A 20,512-nucleotide genomic window follows, 5' to 3' on the forward strand; every position below is an offset into this window, starting at 1 on the left:
CGCGAACCCGTGTCCCCTGCATCGGCAGGCGGACTCTCAACCACTGCGCCACCAGGGAAGCCCAATCGTTTTGTTTTTTAATCCCTGTTTCTCTGTAGAGAAAATAAGATTTCAAATATAAATGTCACTTTTGAGATGATAATTGTTGCCAAAGGCTCAATTCAATCTGCTGCACCTGGGCAGAGGGGGCGATGAGAAGAGAGGAGAGAGTAAGAATGGATAAAAAAAGCAGGCAGTTTTATAAGTGGATCTGAAAAACGGATGCGTTTGCAACTGATATGAGGGGAAAGGGACTGCCAAGGTGATAAAAAGTGAATAAAATGGCAGTCTGAGATTCAGAATTCTTCACAACTGTGCCTGGGGGTGAGGAGAGGTGTGTGTGTGTGTGTGTGTGTGTGTGTGTGTGTGTGTGTGTGTGTGTGTGTGTGTGTGTAGAGCTCCTATTCAACACTCAAGTGGTAACTTTTATTGTTGCCTGTTGTCCTATTTTTACTTTGAATTGGGTTGGGGGTGAGTGGAATAGACACCATGCATAGATTTCTTCTGTCACCCGAGTGCATCCCTGCTACGTCGTAAACCACGCGCGGATATGTAAGGTCTATAGTCCTCTCTTCTGTATCTTCAGGGCCTACGCATTAAGACGTGTTGAATGAATGATTGAATGGCTTATAAAGATTTTTCTTGCTTGCTTTAATAAGAGAGTTTATTCCCAGAGACTGACTTACTTAATCCACCATAGTCCACCCGTCATAGGCTGTTCCCACAATGCCCACATACAGTGGGTGTGCCATAAACACCCTCCTTTCTTCTCGCATAGTGATATCACCCAAGAGCTTCCAAAAGCAGAGTGTAAGTGGTAGGCCACTATCAAGACACACACATTTTAGCTGAGAAATAAGGTCAAAGAGCCTTAACAGAAATTAGTTTATCAAGTAAATTAGTGGCCCATATCACTGTAGGCAATTTTGAGTCTCTGACTAGATGCAGTATGACGGGATAACACGGAAATGGTGCAGGGTCTGAAAAGAGTGAGTTGGGAAACACGGCCATGACAGCCTTAGATGTCTGGGGCCATAAGGAAAGCCCTACATAACTGAACCAGTTGAGCACACCTGGAAAAAGAAGACAGGCCGCAAATAATTGGGCACGAGAAAGGGTCCCGAGATAGGATGGCTTGGGCAAAAGTGGAAGAGAGAATGGAGTCATCAAAGAACAAATTTGCCCATTATATTATTTTGATGAAGGCTGTATTTTAAATATTTATAAATCTGTTATTTATGAGTGGAAAAGGGAAAACAACACAAGTAAATTTTCCTTGAACAATTTCTGGCAAGCAGTCTTAAGATTTTTAGTTTCTACATCTGCATAATTTTGGCTGCCGCATAAAAAGAAATGTTCTTTTAAGTTTTGTTTTTTTTTCTGAATGGGGCATACTTGGCGCCATGTGCGTGGCATCCTGCATGTGCATAAAACTAAATCAATCATATTTTCCAGGAGTAATGAAATAAGAGAAAGAGAGCCAAATCTGTAAATGCATTGAGAGCATGTGGGCCTCCATAAATGGCAATATCATAACGATGTCATTTTAAGACATAGATTAAGCATTTAAAAATGCTGAAATGATCAACTTAATCAAAGACTAAGGCACATTTTTGCCCCAAATAATTTAATTACAATCCATTTTAATTGAAAATTTGCCTAAAATACTTGGGACAGAAAATAGCAAACAGGTTACTGCCAAGATATTTTGGACCATGATTTTTGTTCATGGTTTTTCTCATTGTTTTGTGGTAGTGTATATAGTGAATTCTCAAGAAGTCAAGAATCAAATGTCAATTTGTGAATTATTCAAATTGTTGTTCATCTCGAGTCTTTCCTTTTTCTGCCTGTTAACATTTTTATGACTATTGGCCCACTAGGAGTGGTTAGAAAAATCAATATGAAGATGAATTTACATGCACTATTTTCATCACCATTAAAATTCTGGTTACGTTTCAAGGTTACAAGAGAAGCCAAAAACAAATTCCAGCTGTCTGAATTTTGGTAGCTTTTTACTAAACAGCAACTAAAATACTTCCTACTATAATAAATTCATTAAGGGAAATAATTCCTGAAACATTTTGTGATTTTACAAGTGCACTGAATCAATGGCATATTTAATGAAGTTTTTGGAAGTTTTACATTTTATTTTATGAATTTTCTTTCATATTCAAACAATTATGAATGGCTTTTGAGGGTAAATGATCTCTCCAAGATTTTTTTTTCTGTAAGGTAGAAAATAACTGGCATTTCCCCCTAGACATTAAATTAATGTTATTAGAATACATTTACCGTTGCTTAGTCCATAACATTTAATATAAATTTCTCCGAATTCTGTGTAATTAGGCTGTAATTGTGAAATGAAATGTTAAAGTATAATATTTCCAAAACACAACGATTCATGTGTAATTAGATACTGATTAAGGGAGTAGATTATCTGGTAAACCAGTTTTTTCTTTGATTGCCTGATTTTTGGAAATTCCCGAGGCAGTTATTATATGCCGTGATTGGGCTTTCAATATTGACTACAACTTGTAACATCAGGCAGGATGACCAAACAGATTACATATTTAGACTAGCTGGGTCATTTACATCTCAGCTGAAAGAATATAACAGGAGGCTCTTGCATACTTCTACCACTTCTCTTAGTTAACAGGCTAATATTCCTTAGTTTGCACTTGAATGGAATTAAATTTCCTTTCTAGTCCTGTTCTCTGTTGGCTAAAAAGACACTACACTAGAGATACATCAAGATTATAATTACAATAGTTGCAAGCACTGTTTTGACAAATATTCTTACCCTGAAAAATACCAACCATCAGATAGTTAGAAAATGTTTAATCTTTTTGTCATGAAAAGACAAATGAGATGATTCAAAAATTTTAAGTGAATCAGTAACAATGCCACAAAATTTATACCAGTCAACATCTGGCTTTTAAGGTGAGAATTTTATTTGTATGATTTCTTGTAAGAAACAGAAATGGTTTCATTAACCTTTCAATTTCCAAAATATTTCAGAGTTGTTCAGGAAAAAAAAAGTGTAATGTACGATATTCAGGATAATTAATGTATTATGTGGCATTTTATTGCCTTAAATATCATGTAGTGAATAAGTCTGTTCTTTGGTTGAAAGAAAATAAAGTTGCTTGAATTACAGACTATTAATTATATAATGAATAAACCATCTTCACTTCTATTAATCATAAGAACAAAAAATGCCTTTCTGGTTTACAACTGAATATTGTGTGTATTTGGTGACATCAAGAACGATTTTGAACAAAGAGAAAAATAGTATTTAAAACAGGTGGAGTCCTTCTCAGAGGTTAGGAACAAGCCTCAACCCCTTTCTTCATCCATTTACACACCTATCACTTGTGAATTTCTCTAAACTGTCTTTCGGTAGCAGTGAATGGGTATCACTTTTTATTGGCGTGTGAGTAAGAACCTAGGCTATGTTGGACTTGTCCCAGTGAGTACTTAAATGAGCCAAGTACCTCCTTCATGTGCAGTTTTGATGAGTCCCCTGCTCCATCACAGTCTCCACCTTCCATTGCCTCCATCTGTAATATGCCCTTACCTTACGGACACCTGGAAACCCCTGTACATTAGCTGTAGTTGGCAGATAAACTAGGATGTCACAGGGTTTGGGTGACTATTTTCTAAGTACAGTATTATAAAACTATTATAAACTCAGTTATACAGTTTATAAAGACTATTATGAAACTTACCGACAGAAAGAACATGTAAATGTGAGGTTGAGAAGCAGTAAAGAGGAAAGAGACAACCCAGTGGGTCAAATGTCTAATGGGATGAATAAGAATGAGAATAACAACAGGATTCCCATCAGGATAATTCAGTATTTCAGTGGTTCCCAAGTATTTTTTATATAACCTAAATGTGTTTACAAAGACTTCTTGATAAAGTTACGCTTAGCACTGAACAGGAAAAGGAAAACTGTCAAGTGAGTATCAGATGGAAGTAATAAGGTGGACCTTGGGTACAAATACCCCAGAGACCTCTCCCACAGCTGCGTAAATGCAGCGACATGAGTAAGAGTCCTCACTTGAGTGGCCAAGCTTACCATCTACTCTGCAACATAATAGGCTTAGAGCAATTAGCACTGTTTCCGGCTGCTTCAGACTAATGGAACTATCTGAAAATCATCAGAATCTACCTTCCACACGAGTGACGGTATGCAAATGTAAATTTTGATTGGAGCATTTTTACTTAGTATACCACACATTCAATTAAATGCCAGATAACGTAAGGAGTTATTCATATTCATTTTAGTTTTAACTTTTATTATAAAGGTGACTTTACTTCCAATGAGTGAAGTGTAACCTTCATTCAGGTTTATTTGATTTTATCTCTCTTCCCACTAGTTTAATGGAAGGAAGAAAGCTATTGTTTCTTTCCTTCAAACTTTTGGAATTGCAGATGCCACTTGCTTCATTCTGAGAGAAACCAAGTATGAGGAAACCTTCTTGAATGACTCTCGGTATCTTTCTTTTCAAATACGCAGGTGAACAAATTAAAACATTTGACAGAATAGTTTCCAAAAATTAAACTTAGTCTGAACATTTTTCCCCAAGAGTAAATCTATGTGAAGAATTACTGTTATTTCTGTTACTTCTAAAGATGGATGGAGATTCTATAGCCCTTGGGACACCCAAGTATAGATAATTTACAACATTTGCCCGACAATTTCAAGTATTTACCTAGTCAAATGCAAATACTTCACTTCCTAGATTTGACTTTTATTCAACGTTTTTTTGCGAACCTGCTATACTATGATCCCATTTCTTGTGAAAAAAAGAGAAAATTTTCTGTGTGTGTGTGTGTGTGTCCAAGCAACTAAAACGTACTTTTTGGAAAAAGCCAAAACAAAGTATCTTAACTATTTCCAAGCTTTCACACTCCCTCTCTCTTTCTCTCTCAAATATTTTCCCATTATTTTTATGATGACTTTTTAAACTCAGTTTATTATAGTGCTTGAGATGTAGCGTGTACTGAAAAATGTTTATTGAATTCAGTTTAAAATAGAATCAGGTCATTATCCTGTAGTCACTGCAACATCCCATAGAAATAAAACAGTTTTTTATAAATTCAATTAGTAGATGATAACCCTAAATGAGAAGTTGTAAACACATAGAATTTCAGAACTGTGAGAGACCTAAGACCACCTCTCATCACTTTGTTCTTTATACCATTCAGCAAATGCCAACATTGAAATCCAGTGATGCTAAGTGATATATTTGGGGAACATACATCATTAGCTTGAGATCACACACACCATGAAACCTTGAATAACAGTAAAATAACTATTCAAGGTCATCACTACAGATCAAGAAAAAAATTCAGTTATGATCAAAGACCAAATTCAGCTTGCCTCTGGTATATTTCTACCAGGAAAAAACAGAATTTGGAAACTGCATTTGTTCAGAGAATATCATGGTCAGGTTCTATATAAGGTCTTTTTAAACATATTTAATTTTTATGACAATATTTGAAGAGTACATGGCAGGCAATAGAAGCTCAAGAATACTGAGCTTTGGGCCCTCAGATAATAGGACAAATTTACATTTAAACAAAACTTTCTCATTTCAAAAAATGACTGCTATGCTCTGAATGTTTGTGTGTTCCCAAAATTCATAAGTTGACATCCTAATCCCTAAAGGTGATGGCAATTAGGAGGTAGAAAGTTTGGGAGGTGATTGGGTCATAAGGGTGGAGCCCTCATGAATGGGATTAGTGCCCTTATAAAAGGGACCCCGGAGAGCTCTCTTGCCTCTTCTGCCATGTGAGGATGCAACAAGCAGTCTGCAGCCTGGAAGAGACCACTTATCTAACCATGCTGGCACCTTGATGTTGGGCTTCCAGCCTCCAGAACTGTGAGAAGTACATTTCTGTGGTCTACAAGGTGCCCAGTCTGTGGTATTTTGCTATAGCAGCCTGAACAGACTAAGGCACTGACTTTACCTCGACATTTTAGATAGTGATCCATTCATCCATCTTGGTCTTCCTCCCCAGATTTCTCAAAACTGTCAGCCTGAGTCCTCCCCTTTCCTCTCCGATTCATTGAAATTGGGCTGAAAGTGGTCTTTTGGGCCTACTACCCTGAAACAGATACTACAGTTTTGATTTTAAGTAACCTGCCTTCTACATTTGATGTTGTCAATCATCTTGAAACTCGTTACCTACTTGGCTTTCATGACGACACATTAGCCTTCAACTCATGGTATTCTGCTTTTATTTCCCTCCATGGTTGACGCTTCACCTATGTCGCCCCACAAATGCAAGTTCCCTTTTCTCGTCCTTCCCCCATGGAAACATACCAGAGGCAATACCAGTCTGTCCTCTGCTCAGCCTTGATTTTTCCCCTTGTATTCATAGCACTGACTCTTCTGCTGCACATTCCCTAAATGCTGGTTTTCTGTAGGATTCCGTTCTTGCACTACTCTGCTTACCCTACGTTTTCCCTGAAGATCCCATGTACTCTCTTGATTTCAGCTCTCACTTGCACATTGATATCCCCCAGCCACTATCTTCAGACCAGCCCTCTGAGATTCTGATGTCACATCTAGCTACCAAGTGCACACCTCATGCACAATATGGCAATCAAATACTCAACATCTGTTCTTCTGGAACTTTCTCTCCTTAGCGGCATTACAAAGTCAACTATTCTGGAAACATGAGTCAATCTTGACTCCTTTCCTACCCTCCTTCAATATCCAATTAATTGGATGCTTATTCCTATATTCCTATTCCTATTTGTTTCTACAAACTGTCCCTACCTCACCATCCCAACTCCCATAAACCCTCTTCATCTCTACTGCATCTGAGCAGTCTCCAGAATCTGGTTCTTGCCATCTTCCATATGGCTGTCGGCACAACAGAGCAAAAGTGCCAAGTCTTACTATGTCAATTCTCCACTGAACACCCTATCCCTTACTTTATTGCTTGGGAAATTAGACATTTGATAAACATTTGATGAGTTAATTCATGAATAATAGATTATTTGCATGAATTTGAGTGGTGAAATATACAGTCAGTCACTTTGTGGCATTAATAATACAAATGGCATTATTTCATTCTTTTTATGGCTGAGTAATATTTCATTGTGTGTGTATATGTGTGTGTGTGTGTGTGTGTATATGTATATGTGTATGTGTGTGTGTGTATATATATATATATATATATATATATATACATGACATCTTCTTTACCCATTCATCTGTCAATGGACATTTAGGTTGCTTCCATGTCTTGGCCATTGTAAATAGTGAGCAGCTGAACTTTTAGAAGTCAACTCACGTCGCTTAAAATCACAACGGTAATTTGCTTTTCTAGGTAGGTGCCTCTGTTTGCCCTGCTTCAGTTTGGCATTTGCTTGACATATTTTAATCTACATTAAAATTGAGATAAACCTTAAATGATATTTTGCATCTATTGAGGGGCTATTTTTCATATTTGCTCTCTGAGAATATCAGAAGTGCTCTGTAGATAATGTGAACAGATTCTTCAAGTAAGTCCTTGAAGAAGTCTACTCATTGTCAAAGATACTAGCATAAAGCAGCATGTCAGTGCCTTAATGCCTGGAGACTTGCATAACTAATGCACACACAAGCACATGTACTCACACATTCATACATACTCATGGCACTCCTGCACATGTAGACAAGGTGAATTAAGGCAAAGATGGTTTAAATTATGCTTTTGGTACAAGATTTGGGAAACGTGTACAGTATATCCTCCTATCTAGCATCTCATCTACCACATCATTCATTCCAAACCTTTCCTTACATAAGTGAAAATGCATGAGTTTTAGTATGTACATTAAGTTCCAGCTGAGACTATCAATCTTACACTCATGAAAATTCTTTCTTTCCAGGGCTTTTGTTCTTATAAACAATAGAGGTAACATAAAAGTTATTGAACTGTGGAAATGGCTTGCTTCTAGGGAAAAAAAACTACAAAAGCTTACAAAAGAAAAATAGTCAACGTTAGGTAATTCAATACAGTGAGAAATAAGAGTAGAAATGTATCCTGAGACTGAGTCTATGAGAAGCCTGCCTGATTTTTTTTTTAAATGAAAGGAGCTTTTGCACTAATTGTAAAAATAACGTACAATTATTTTTAAAAATCAATCAATATGGTTCTGAATAAAAAAATCAGGTAAAATGTATCCAAAACTCTATGCTCTATCACCTACATGGTGATAACTATTGTTAACGTTTTGTTATCTTTCCAAATTGCTTTATGAGGACACACACACACACACACACACACACACACACACAATCCCAATTTCTCATAGGTGTATGATTTCCATTTTGTCTAAATTTATATTATGGGCACCAATCACTCTTGGTTTTCTACCTTCATCATTGCAACAATTTCATACTCTCTTTTACCTGAATTCTCTTATCTTCCACTGTCTAAATATTTAGGTAACCCAAGGCTTAGTCCTTAAATATCTATACTGACCTCATCGATAATAACAGTCAGTCTCATAGTTTTACATCAATTTATAGACCAAGTTTCCCAAATATATACCTCTATTTCTGACCTTTGCCCTTGAACACCACCTTCATATATTCAGTTGCCAAGACAACACAATTTATTGGGTGGCTGATGTGCATATCAAATTTAACCTGTCATTCCCTCCCCAGAATACACAGCCTCCCTCCCAAGCTCGCCCCCTCCCATTCCTCAAGATTGACAGGATCCATGAGGAGGCTAATTCACTATTCCAGGCTGGAGATCATGGTGAGCTGAGCTGGGAAGATGCCAGCCAGGATGGGGAGAGGGAAAATGGATTCTAATGAATGAATTCCCTCCATGATACAGAAATACAAGCTTGGAAACAAAGTAATCTTATAAATTACCCATTTTTTTTCTTCATTTTCGGTTGAGGAAGTGATGTCTAGAGAGATGAAATGACTTTGTAAATTTATACATCCAAACTCCTTTCCAACACTGTGTCTGGCCCCTTCAGGAAAGAATTATTTTAGTTAGCCTCCAGAGCGATTTCCTAGATTAACTCAAACACAGCTAGCACTCACATTTTAACTAAAAAACTATAATGATCTATAATGCAGGTGTTTGTATCATGATGGCACGGCTTACTAACACTTTCCTATTTTCCTTAAATGTCATACAACGTACTTCCAACTGTACTCTAGTTTACCTTTAAATATTTGAGCAATATTTAAAGATTTCACTTAATATTTAGTGTGATTCTAGGAAAGGTTTAATTCATTAAATTATTCCCTGGTATCTAGCTTTGCAATTCAGGCCCTTGTAGCTGCAAGTTTTCTCGGGTATCCATCCATCTCACTGATGCTTCTGATAGCCTAGCAGTACCAGAACGCATAAACACGCGAGAACACGTGATTCTCTGGGCTCGTATTTATTAGAAGTTTAACAACATACACATGTTTCATAACTCATCTTCTTTAATAATTAGGCAGCAAATCTCATTCCCCACAAATGACTTGGCAAAGAGACCTAGGAGGAGAATGAAGGGACAGGATAGTTTTAGCATCTCTCCTAATACCGATCCTTGGTTATAGTCCTGTCTGTGAAGAGAAATTTTGGTACGTTCAAAATAATTCCTTAATGAGATTTCTTAAAAAGAAAAAAAAAAAGCCTCCTTAATTGTTTTATAAAGCAATGATAAAATTAATGCAAATGATCATTTTCCTTTTTTTCTAGCATATATTTGCAACTTAATAATTAGTTGTGAAATTTAAATGCTACTGAAATGGTACTGCCAAAGAATTTCTAATTAAAGTGCACTTTCTTTTCACATTTTCTAGGTGACTTATGGGCCAACGACTCCATTCTCAGTTAGTCAAAAATCTATAGAGGCGTCAGTTCATTTTTCAAGAAGAAAGATTACCATGCTCTCTTCGAAACTGTTCAAATGTAAGCACTTACTGTCAGGTTGATCAGAAAAGTTGGCCAACTATGAGGGGTTCTTTTTATAACTTTGAAGCAGTACTGAGTTACTATTGCTGATTTAAAAGACTAAAGTCATAACCATGCAAATATCACAGTCTGAAATCAGGGATACCGGGTTATTTTTTTAAATGCCAACATGTATCAAAAATTTAAAAATGGATTAAACTATATGATGTAAAAAGTATACTCCTCTCCTTTTAATAACAGATCAGTAATGGACACATTAACAAAGGGTCAATTTAAAATCTGACCACGAAAACTAAATAGAAGAAGAAAGTAAGGATTAAGATAGAGATCCTTTGACTACGGTGCAGCTGACCGGCGAACCACAGTATGCATGTATGCGGCTCCATTTTCTACGTTTCCATCTGTCACTCCAAATGCCAACAGGATTCTGGGGAATAGTTAACTATTTTGAAAATGCCACGCTTTTTGCACGTTTTGACACTCTGATGACTTACATTTTGTCAACTGAGCACCGGAAGGTTGTTCCATTATACTGCCCTGGAGTGGGAGGAGGGTAGCTTAAGGGGACACACAGGGGCCACGTGTAGGAGGCTGTGTTTTAACTCAAAGATTTTAGTTTTAACTGAGGAATAAGTCATTCTCAATTCCAAATCTTCCAGAAAAAATTTGTCCTCTCACCATATTTGAAGACAAAAGTGAATCATGCAGCTAAAATGTCTAAGCCATCATAAGAGCATCCAAACAAGCAAAAGTTAAAATACTGATATAACTCCTCCCCCAAACATCCTAAAACAGCGACCTTTAGATCAGAAATGATTGTACTCCAGATGACTGTATTCTTGCCAACCTCCCTCCTCCCCTTCTGTCTTCCTCCCTACCACCCACCCCACTTCATCCAAATGCAAGCCCATTAAAACTGCTTTTTGCTGTTTAGGGGAACTGAGAGGCTACATTTTAAATTGGTGTTCCCTAATCCAAATAATTATTTGCTCATCTTTTCTATCCACATTTAGATTTCAGTAGTTTGTTTTTTCTTTCTAAGGAATTAAGAAAAAAAATTTTCTCATTTGTATGATTAGACATTTTAGAAGACTCAGAATCAAAATGAAAATACTCAAAGCGATGCAATTCCAACCTGAATTAGTGGGTTTTTCATTTCTTGGGAAACATATCTGAACAAAACATTGCTGATTTCAGAAAAAGTCTAGGGTGCATGCTAGTTTACATGTTTGATATTCTTTCGGAAGACTTCATTGAGAAGACAGATAGGAAAATTATTCTCTCTGATTAAGACTGGGAGTAAAGCATGGGACGAGAAAAGAGGCAGAATATGGCAAGTTGCCTCATTAATATTCCACAATATTTTGATTTAAAAAAATTAAGTCTCAGCACGAAATTTATCTAAGAAAAATATCTGTGCTACTTCCCAGTTACCTGGTGACAGTAAACTATGGTATGATTATTTTGAAACTCCGCTGCGTCCTTAATATCATGGCTGAGTTCTGGTATGGAGCTGACACCGGCATTTCCCTCTTCAGTGGTCCCATTAGCCATGAGATAATGATAATTCTACACATAATAATGATGATGGCCTTCCGTTTCTGAGTGCTTATTATGTGCCAGATCTTACGCTAAACATTTTACATGCATATTGTCATTTTTTTAAACAGTATTCTCTAAAGCAGATTTAAAGAAAGTGTTGGTCAAAGCAAGACTTTCATTCAGATAAGGACTTGGGTTCATATAATCACTTCTAATAACATTCTACATTTTCTTTAAATCAAAATTCTAAGACCTTGATATGCTTCTCTTCCAGCAAAATCGTTTAAGCTCTTATTGCCCACAGCATTAAGGACGTAACACACCCTCCTGCGCCCTTTGCAGCCTAACTGGGTGTCACGGCCAACTGTCTCTAACGAAGTAAAGACATCTCCCACCTCCCTGTTAACTGATTCAGGACTTGGCTGTGCAGATTTATAACAGACTCTACAATAATTAATTAGGCCTATTTACTTAATTGTATATCATAATACTTTTGCTTTTAATATTTCTTTCATTTAGCTTTTGCTATGGTTATTATTTATGGGTTTCATAAAAGATGATTTGTTAAAGAAAATAAGACTCTATTCCTAAGAAGGGAAGAATCCTAACTTGGCCTTTCTTAGAAATTTCCGTCTATGTGCATATGACACTGTACTGTTCTACCGGTTGAAAATATGGCTTCTTTTCCCATATGGTGTGTTTCTAGAGAGCTAGACAGGGGTGTTTCGGATTAAGCAGGGCAGGATGGAGTCACTGCTGCTGGGAAACAACCCGTCCGCACGGTGAAACATACTAGCTGAAGAAAACATTTGTTGAAACATTATCTATCAGGCAACCTGCTCCCGTGCTGAGAAGCTAATGTTGCCTCTCCTGCACCAGTTGATTCCTTCCAAAAACACATGCAGTTCCAGCCGCGCTGTATTATTCAAATCATAATCCATCGCGGGACACAAACCTGGAGATGTTTGACTTGTAATATTCAATAGTCAGATCTCTGACAGATTTCCTGACTTACCCTAAAGAACATAATTCTTCATTCAGATCTATGCTGTGGGCAAAAGGCACAATTTGAGAAACAATGTGTTTTCTACTACCTAAACTCACATGTACAACAGAAAGCACCAAGATGAGTATTTTGTAATCCTTGCTACCACTATAACTAGGACAAATGGCAGTAAGGTTTGCAACGACCAAGTTAAGCAGTAGACGTGGATCTACTATTCCCCAAGAAAATATTCTCTATATTCTTATCCATTTTATATTTCTTAACATCTTTTGAGACGAAACATTTACAGTGTATTTAGTGATAAATAAAAACAAAATCCAAGTTAAAACTGTTCATTTCTTAACACAAATTTCATTCCCAAGCTGAACAGTCAGTTGGTTGGTTAGTTCATATTTTTCCGTTACGTTTCTCTGCGGCACTAGTGATTTGGATTTCTTTAAAATAAAGTTTGTTTATCCTGAAAGTGAAATAACTTAATAGGCTTGGTATGTTTTTATTTCATAACAATGTAACTTCGCTGAATTAACAAGGGCACTTTGCTCTTCCCTAGTCCACATGTAACGGGAGGTAATTTCCTCTCTGTTACTCTGGAGGCTAACTCTTATTATAATTAGCCTACTGTACCTAGGGAGTTTCTCTAGGGCTTATAACGTGGAGGTTTTTGAGGTGTATCAACAAAAAAGAGAGCCAAGAGAAAACCAGAACGTACTTACTAACTATTTAGATGTGAGCAACGGCAAGAATACTGCATAGTAAACATTAGCAATTCAACCACACTGGTCTTAGAAATTTGTTAGCTTGAGTGGATTTGTGGAATATGAGAAATGTTATAAACGAATAAGGTAAGCATCTGATTCCAAAGGCTGGAAAATAATCATACGGGTAACCCAAAGGAAGAAGAAAGAAATGAATAGTGAAAAGAATGCAGATGTAATGAATTAGATAGCAAAAGTAGAATACATTTGCAACGAAACCAGAACTAGTAGTAAAAAGGAAAAACTTCATGCTAGTTTAATTTGTATTTTTTTTAAGAGAAAGAAGTCCAAAATAAAAAAAATAAATAAATAAACAGAGGAGGTTCATTTCATTCCACTGGCTCACTAAGGACAATCACATGGCCCTCTTGCCCCATCCCCAACCCAGTCTGTCACTACTGCAGAGGCCAAATAATGGTGTGATTTAAAACCTAGAATCTGGAGTCAAATCTCACAGGTTTGAGTCCTGGTTCTCTCACTTACTAGCTGCGTAACCCTGGACAATTTACTTAACCACCCTTGCCTTACTTTCCATATCTTTAAAATGGGAATAATCACAGAACCTAACTCAAGGTTTTATGAAGATCTGTTGAACAAAATTTGTAAAGCACTTAGAACCATACATGTAAACAGAGAAAAAAATATTTAGTCAATAATAATAAAATCCCCTATTTTTCTCTACAGAAGGATGGGAGTTTTTTCATGGACCTCACTGTCTACACTGAAACACCAGACTACTGCTTTTTGTGCAACTTTGTACTCTCCTTAATGGCCATTTCATATTGTTTAAAAGTGAGTCTACATAGTCTTTGACAGTTCCCCCATCCAAAAGGGTAAGTCTAATTTCTCTCCCTCTAAGTAGGGACTGACCTTAGTATCTTCTTTTGTTGAATAGAATGTGTTGGAAGTGAGGCTGCATGGGTTCTGAGATCAGGCATCAAGAAGTGGCACAGCTTCCAGGGGCTGGTCTCTCTTGAGATTCTTGCCCTTGGAATCCATCTGCCATATTGCAAAGAAGCCCAGGCCACATGGAGAGGCCACAGCCTCTCACAGAGTGTTCTGGCCAACAACTTCAGCTAAGGTCCCCACCAACAGCCAGTATCAATCACCAGGTATGTACAGAGATCTGTTGTACAAAAACGTCCATAGAGTTTACAACACTGTAACGTATAGTTAATAACTGTCAAGAGGGAGTGATAGTTAATTTTAAGGGTCAGCTTGCCTGGACCATGGATGCACAGAGATTTGCTCAAACAGCATTCTGGGCGTGTCTGTGAGGGTGTCTGGTTGAGAATAACATTTGAACCAATAGACCAAATAAAGCAGATTACCCTCCCTGATATGGGTGGGCTCCATCCAGTCTCCTGAAAACCTGCGGGGGACAAAAGGGCTGAGTAAGAGGGAGCTCCACCCGTCTCCTGAGCTGGGAAACTTGTCTTTTCTGGCCTTCGGACTCAGGCTGAAATATAGGTTCTCCTTGGGTCTCTAGCCTGCTACCTTTCAGACTGGAACTTATCCCATCACCTCTGCTGGTTCTCAGGCCTTCGGACTCAGACTGGAACTACACCATCCATCGGCTCTCCTGGGTCCCCACCTTGCTAAATGCAGACCTTGGGACTTAGCAGCCTCCACTCCTGTGTGAGCCAATTCCTTATAATCAATCAATCCCTCTCTCTCTCTCATTCCATGTATATGTATGTATGTATATATATATTTGGTTCTGCTTCTCTGGAGCAGGGGTCCCCAAGCCCCAGGCCACGGACCAGTACCAGCCTGTGGCCTGTTAGGAACCAGGTCGCACAGCAGGAGGTGAGCCGCCGGCAAGCGAGCGCGAAGCTTCATCTGTATTTACAGCCGCTCCCCATGGCTCGAATTACCACCTGAGCTCCGCCTCCTGTCAGATCAGCGGCGGCGTTAGATTCTCATAGGAGCGCGAACCCCACCGTGAACTGCGCAGGTGAGGGACCTCGGCTGTGCGCTCCTCATGAGAATCTGATGCCTGATGACCTGAGGGGGAGCTGAGGCGGTGAGGTTAGCACGAGGGAGTGGCTGCAAATACAGATTATCATGAGCAGAGAGGTTACCATAAGTCAACTGCTTGCAGGCTCATATCAAAACCCTATCAGTGCGTGGCAAGGGACAATTAAGCTGCATCTGGTGGCAGGCTTTTTAGTGGCAGGTGAGTTCACGTACTCCAGCTGTACAGCTGCAGCTGGCGGCAGGCTTTAAGTCAGAATCCGACACTTATTTTGGTCTGCGTGTGGTCGGCCCATTATTTTATTTATCACTTCCGTCCAAGCCTCTTTCCCCGCACTGTGCACTTGTCTCAGTCACAGTTGTGGTAAGCCCACAAGCTACCCGTAGCTGAAAGGAGTAAAATACAAACATCACTGGAGAGCTCCTTTGAAAAGGAGCAAAGACCCAATGATGAGACAGCAAAAGACTCTAAGACTGCCAACAAAAAGAAAGCTGCATTTAAAAGAAAATACAGCTTTTAAATGCAGAGTCCTACTTAAATTACAGGTTCATTGCAACAGACGATTCATGGTCTCCGAGCCCACTTTGTATAAAATGTGGTGACCAGCTATCCAGCGAAGCCATGAAACCTTCAAAACCGCTTCGCCCCATGGAGACCAAGCACCCTGCATTAAAAGACAAGCCTTTGGAGTTTTTCAAAAGAAAAAAAAAACAAAACGTGAACACGAAGAACAGAAGCAATTATTGAAGGCCACCACTTCATCAAATGTGTCTGCACTGAGAGCGTCCTTCTTAGTAGCTAACCGCATGGCTAAAGCTAAGAAGCCCTTTACTGTTGGTGAAGAGTTGATCCTGCCTGCTGCCAAGACATTTGTCATGAACTTTTAGGAGAGGCTGCAGTTCAAAAGGTGGCACATGTTCCACTTTTGGGTAGTACCATAACCAGATGAATCGATGAACTAGCAGAGGGTATCAAGGCACAATTGTTAGAGAGGATTAATGAGTCACCGTGGTACGCAATCCAGGTTGACGAGCCCACCAGTGTTGACAGCAAGGCCGCGATGCTTGTTTTTGTGCGCTATACTTCTCAGGAGGACGTGCACGACGATACGTTATGGGCACTTTTGTTGCCAAACCAGCACCACAGCCGCGGAGCTAGTCAAGCCTCTGAAAGACTACGTATCCGGAACACGGAATGGGTCATTTTGTGTTGGTATATGCGCGGACGGAGCGGCTGCCACGAAGGGACGGCTTTGTGGTTTCACTAACTGGGTCAAAGAGTTAGCCTCTGAACGCGAGGCTGCGCGCTCTGTCGTCCATAGAGAAATGCTGGCTGGCCAGAAAACGTCACCTGAACTCAACAACGTTTTGCAGGATGTGATTAAGATGATCAACCACGTTAAAGTCCATGCCCCTAACTCACGGCCGTTCACGCAGCTCTGTGAGGAGATGGACGCAGAGCACACACGTCTTCCCTTATACACAGAAGTGAGATGGCTTTCTAAAAGTAGATCACTGGTCAGAGGTTTTGAGTTACAAGAGCCGCTCCACAGATTTCTTTTAGAAAAGCAGTCACCACTGGCAGCACATTTCAGTGACACAGAAGGGTTTGCAAAACTTGCTTACCTGGGTGACATATTCAACCTGCTCAACGAACTCAATCTGTCACTTCAGGGGAGAATGACAACTGTGTTCAAGTCCACAGATAAAGTGGCCGCATTCAAAGCCACACTGGAATTATGGGGGTGGCGAGCGAACATTGGGATTTTTGACATGTTTCAAACATTAGCAGAGATTTTGAAAGAGACGGAGCCAGGGCCTTCGTTCTCCCAGCTGGTGCGTGATCACCTAACTCAGCTTTCAAGAGAGTTTGAGCATCACTTCCCAACCACAAAAGACCCTCAAACTGGGAAGGAATGGATCCACGACCCATTTGTGAAGAGGATCAACTACGTGAGATCACAAATGACGGCAGCCTTAAAGTGTGCCTGAGACAACTTCAGATCTCCTTACGTTCTGGATTCAAGTCCACGCGGGATAGCCTGAGACTGCCACAAAAGCACTGAAAAGCCTGCTTCCATTTCCAGCGTCCTCTTTGTGAAGCAGGGTTTTCTGCAGTGACAGCAACCAAAACGAGATTACGGAGTAGATGGACATAAGCAACACACCTCGGGTGTCACTGTCTCCCGTCACCCGCAGATGGACCATCTAGTTGCAGGAAAACAAGCTCAGGGCTCCCACTGATTCTGCATTATGGTGAGTCGTATAATTATTTCACTATATATTACAATGTAATAATAATAGAAATAAAGTGCACAATAAATGTAACGTGCTTGAATCATACGGAAACCATCCCCCCAGCCCCCAGATGCGTGGAAAAATTGTCTTCCACGAAACCAGTACCTGGTGCCAAAAAAGGTTGGGGACGGCTGCTCTAGAGAACCTGAGTAACACAGAGGGCAAGTTTATGCCATATATATATATACATATATACAATTTAAAAAACTCCCCTGGAGGAAGTTATAAGGATTTAATGACTCAATGTTGATAAAGCCCTTAAAACCATGCCTGGAAAACAGAAAACTACTATTTAAATGTCCATTAAATAAACAAACTTACCCTCTCTTCTCTGGAGAAAGATGGGAGTTTGTCTACAGATCACATATAATTTCTTTCTCTACACTGACATACTGGAGTGGAGGCTCTTCTTTTCAAAACTTTCATGATTTTCAATCCCATGTCCCTTTGTGTCTTTAACCACTAACGCCTAAATGTGAAGCCACGATTTCAAACATCAGCCTGCATAAATTTGACCTCCTCATCTTCTTACCTCAATTCAACGACCACCCTGTACATTTATTCGTTTTCCTAACAGGGGATAAAAATCATATCTCTGGATGTATCTATTCTCCCTGTAAAGCACAGTGCTTTGTCTGCAGGAAGTAGTCCGCAGCTACCCTGCCTTTCCTATTCTCTGTACTGTGGGCATGTCATCTGCAGGTTCACCAACTGATTCCTCCTGCCTGTTTATTCTCCTCACGACTGTCCTCTTGTCTGAATCCCATTGTTATTTCATAAACCCCACCTGTATCATAAAAACACCTGTTCCTTCCAGCCCTCCCTCCTTCAATTGCTATGGCAGCTATGGTCTATAATATAAAATTGTCAGCCATCAGTCAGCAGATAGGTCCAAAGGGTGCCAATGCATTGATCCCTCCACCTTCAGGGCAGTGGGGAGTAGACTGGAAGGACTGGAGCCCATGGGCCGGTCACTTCCTTCTGAACCAGCCTCATTGATTCTCCGTGTGCCCCAATAGGAAAAAGTTGGGGAGCTCTGGTCTATACTAGCCATCTATGTTTAGAAATTAGTATCTTGAACTGTTTTTCTTTTAATGCAGATATTCATTCTATTCAGTTAGATTACAAACCTGTCCCAAGACCAGTGAACATTATCACTTACATCTTCTTTGACAGCAGAGAGTCATGCAAATGGTAGCTGCTTAGTGGAGTGTACTTCGTAAATCAGATCTCCCATAGCCTTGGTTTGAAAGCCCCACCTTGCCATTTTAAAGCCCCATGGTCCCTTGGGATTTCATAACTCTCAGTCTGTTAAGTCCTAATCTGTAAAGTGGGGAGACTGAAGTGAGGATTAAATGAGCAAATGCATCTGAAGTGCTCATCACACAGAAGATGTTCCATAAATGACAGCTGCTTTCTTACGTGATTTCCATGCTGCTGATGAAGATAAAGGAGGAGATGCGAAAGTTAATGCCTGTATCAACAAGACAAAAACTTCCTGGAAAATAAAAATCTATCTGAAAAATAAAAGTTTCCAAGAATAGAAAATGAAAATCTGAATGTTACGATTAAAATTCCAGAAACACACACACAGCGGTTAGGTTTAAAGTGGGCGCCTGATCTCTAGTAAGTGATTTCTGTCCCTCTCTGCCTGACGATTTGCATGTTCTTTAGAAGAAGTCTCCCAGTCACATCGCTGTGTCATCACACTTAGTTATAATCCGGGAGCATTTGCCAGTTTTAGTTCAACAAGTGCTAAGCATTTTGTTGCCATATGTGCTGTAACCAGATTTTCTTAATGTAGCTTTCAAAGCTACAGATCTCCTTCTCTTTTTTGATGGAAAAATGTTAAAAAAAACCGAAAGCAAAATACAAATTTGGTGTTGAAACAGAATTCAGGAAAACCTTCTGAAAACCTACCTGCTACCCAGAAAACAAGATGTTTACTCTCCCCTCCTTTAGTCCAGATCAAATGTCAGTAGCTGCGATTTCATCCACCCTTTATAGAACAAATGCCAGACAGGATGACATATGAGAAGACATTCAGTGCTCTGCGGTCATCAGGAATAGTTACAGAAGTAAAAGGACAAGCCAGTACCCATGCCGCCAGGAACTCTCCCACGGCAGCAGATGGAGGGTGACCCGCGGATGGAGGTGAGAGCACATCTTCCTGGGCTGCAGAAAGCGCTGGGTTTGCAGTCAGATGCCGCCCAAGAATAGAAATACAGAAATGAAACATCTAGGTGTGGAAAAGCAAAAACCTCTTACAGAGCAATTCTTGTTTTTTCCATGTAGAGCATGAAGCTTAGTTATTCTGAAAAATTATTTTTAACATAAAAATGCCCAGGTATATACAAAATCGGATTTCCCCAGTACATATAAGTAAGTGCACCTTTAGCAAGCTAAATTCATGAGAGACACATTCCGTTTGTCATGCCAAATAAAAGAAATTAGGTGTTTTACATTTTAAATTTTGCTTCCTTAAATTTGAACACATTCATGTCCTTCTAAATTTAACCCTGAAACTTTGACAAAACGTGTCCTCCATTTGGGGAAACGATCCAGGTATACTCTATGATGTGGAGCCCCTTTTTTATGCCTGATGAAAGGAATCACTTAATTTACAATCCATCAACTACATTCAACTGTCTTGCCAGAGAACCATTAGTTATAATCATTCTGTGAAAGAATTCTATAGTTTTCCTTTTCACAGCAATGAGGAAGAACATACTGCTTCCTAGAACAAGTTGTTAGAAGAGCAACTTTTCAGAAACTGAGTGAACATTTTGGCCCTAGGTACCTGATAAAAAAAAAAATCAATTCTCGGGCTTCCCTGGTGGCGCAGCGGTTGGGAGTCCGCCTGCCGATGCGGGGAACGCGGGTTCGCGCCCCGGTCCGGGAGGATCCCACGTGCCGCGGAGCGGCTGGGCCCGTGAGCCATGGCCGCTGAGCCTGCGCGTCC

The 20,512-nt window shown here is 39.5% G+C and overlaps 1 protein-coding gene and 1 long non-coding RNA gene across 4 annotated transcripts in view; both read right to left on the reverse strand.

Annotated features, from left to right (window-relative positions):
• NALF1 (NALCN channel auxiliary factor 1) overlaps window positions 1–20,512 on the reverse strand; it is a 591,782-nt gene that overhangs the window by 334,207 nt on the left and 237,063 nt on the right. The gene's annotated exons all lie outside the window — the stretch shown is intronic.
• The window catches only part of LOC114487514 (uncharacterized), a 98,682-nt gene that overhangs the window by 77,268 nt on the left and 902 nt on the right, over window positions 1–20,512 (reverse strand). The gene's annotated exons all lie outside the window — the stretch shown is intronic.

The sequence above is a fragment of the Physeter macrocephalus genome, chromosome 13 (assembly GCF_002837175.3).
Source record: "Physeter macrocephalus isolate SW-GA chromosome 13, ASM283717v5, whole genome shotgun sequence".
NCBI classification, from domain to species: domain Eukaryota; kingdom Metazoa; phylum Chordata; class Mammalia; order Artiodactyla; family Physeteridae; genus Physeter; species Physeter macrocephalus.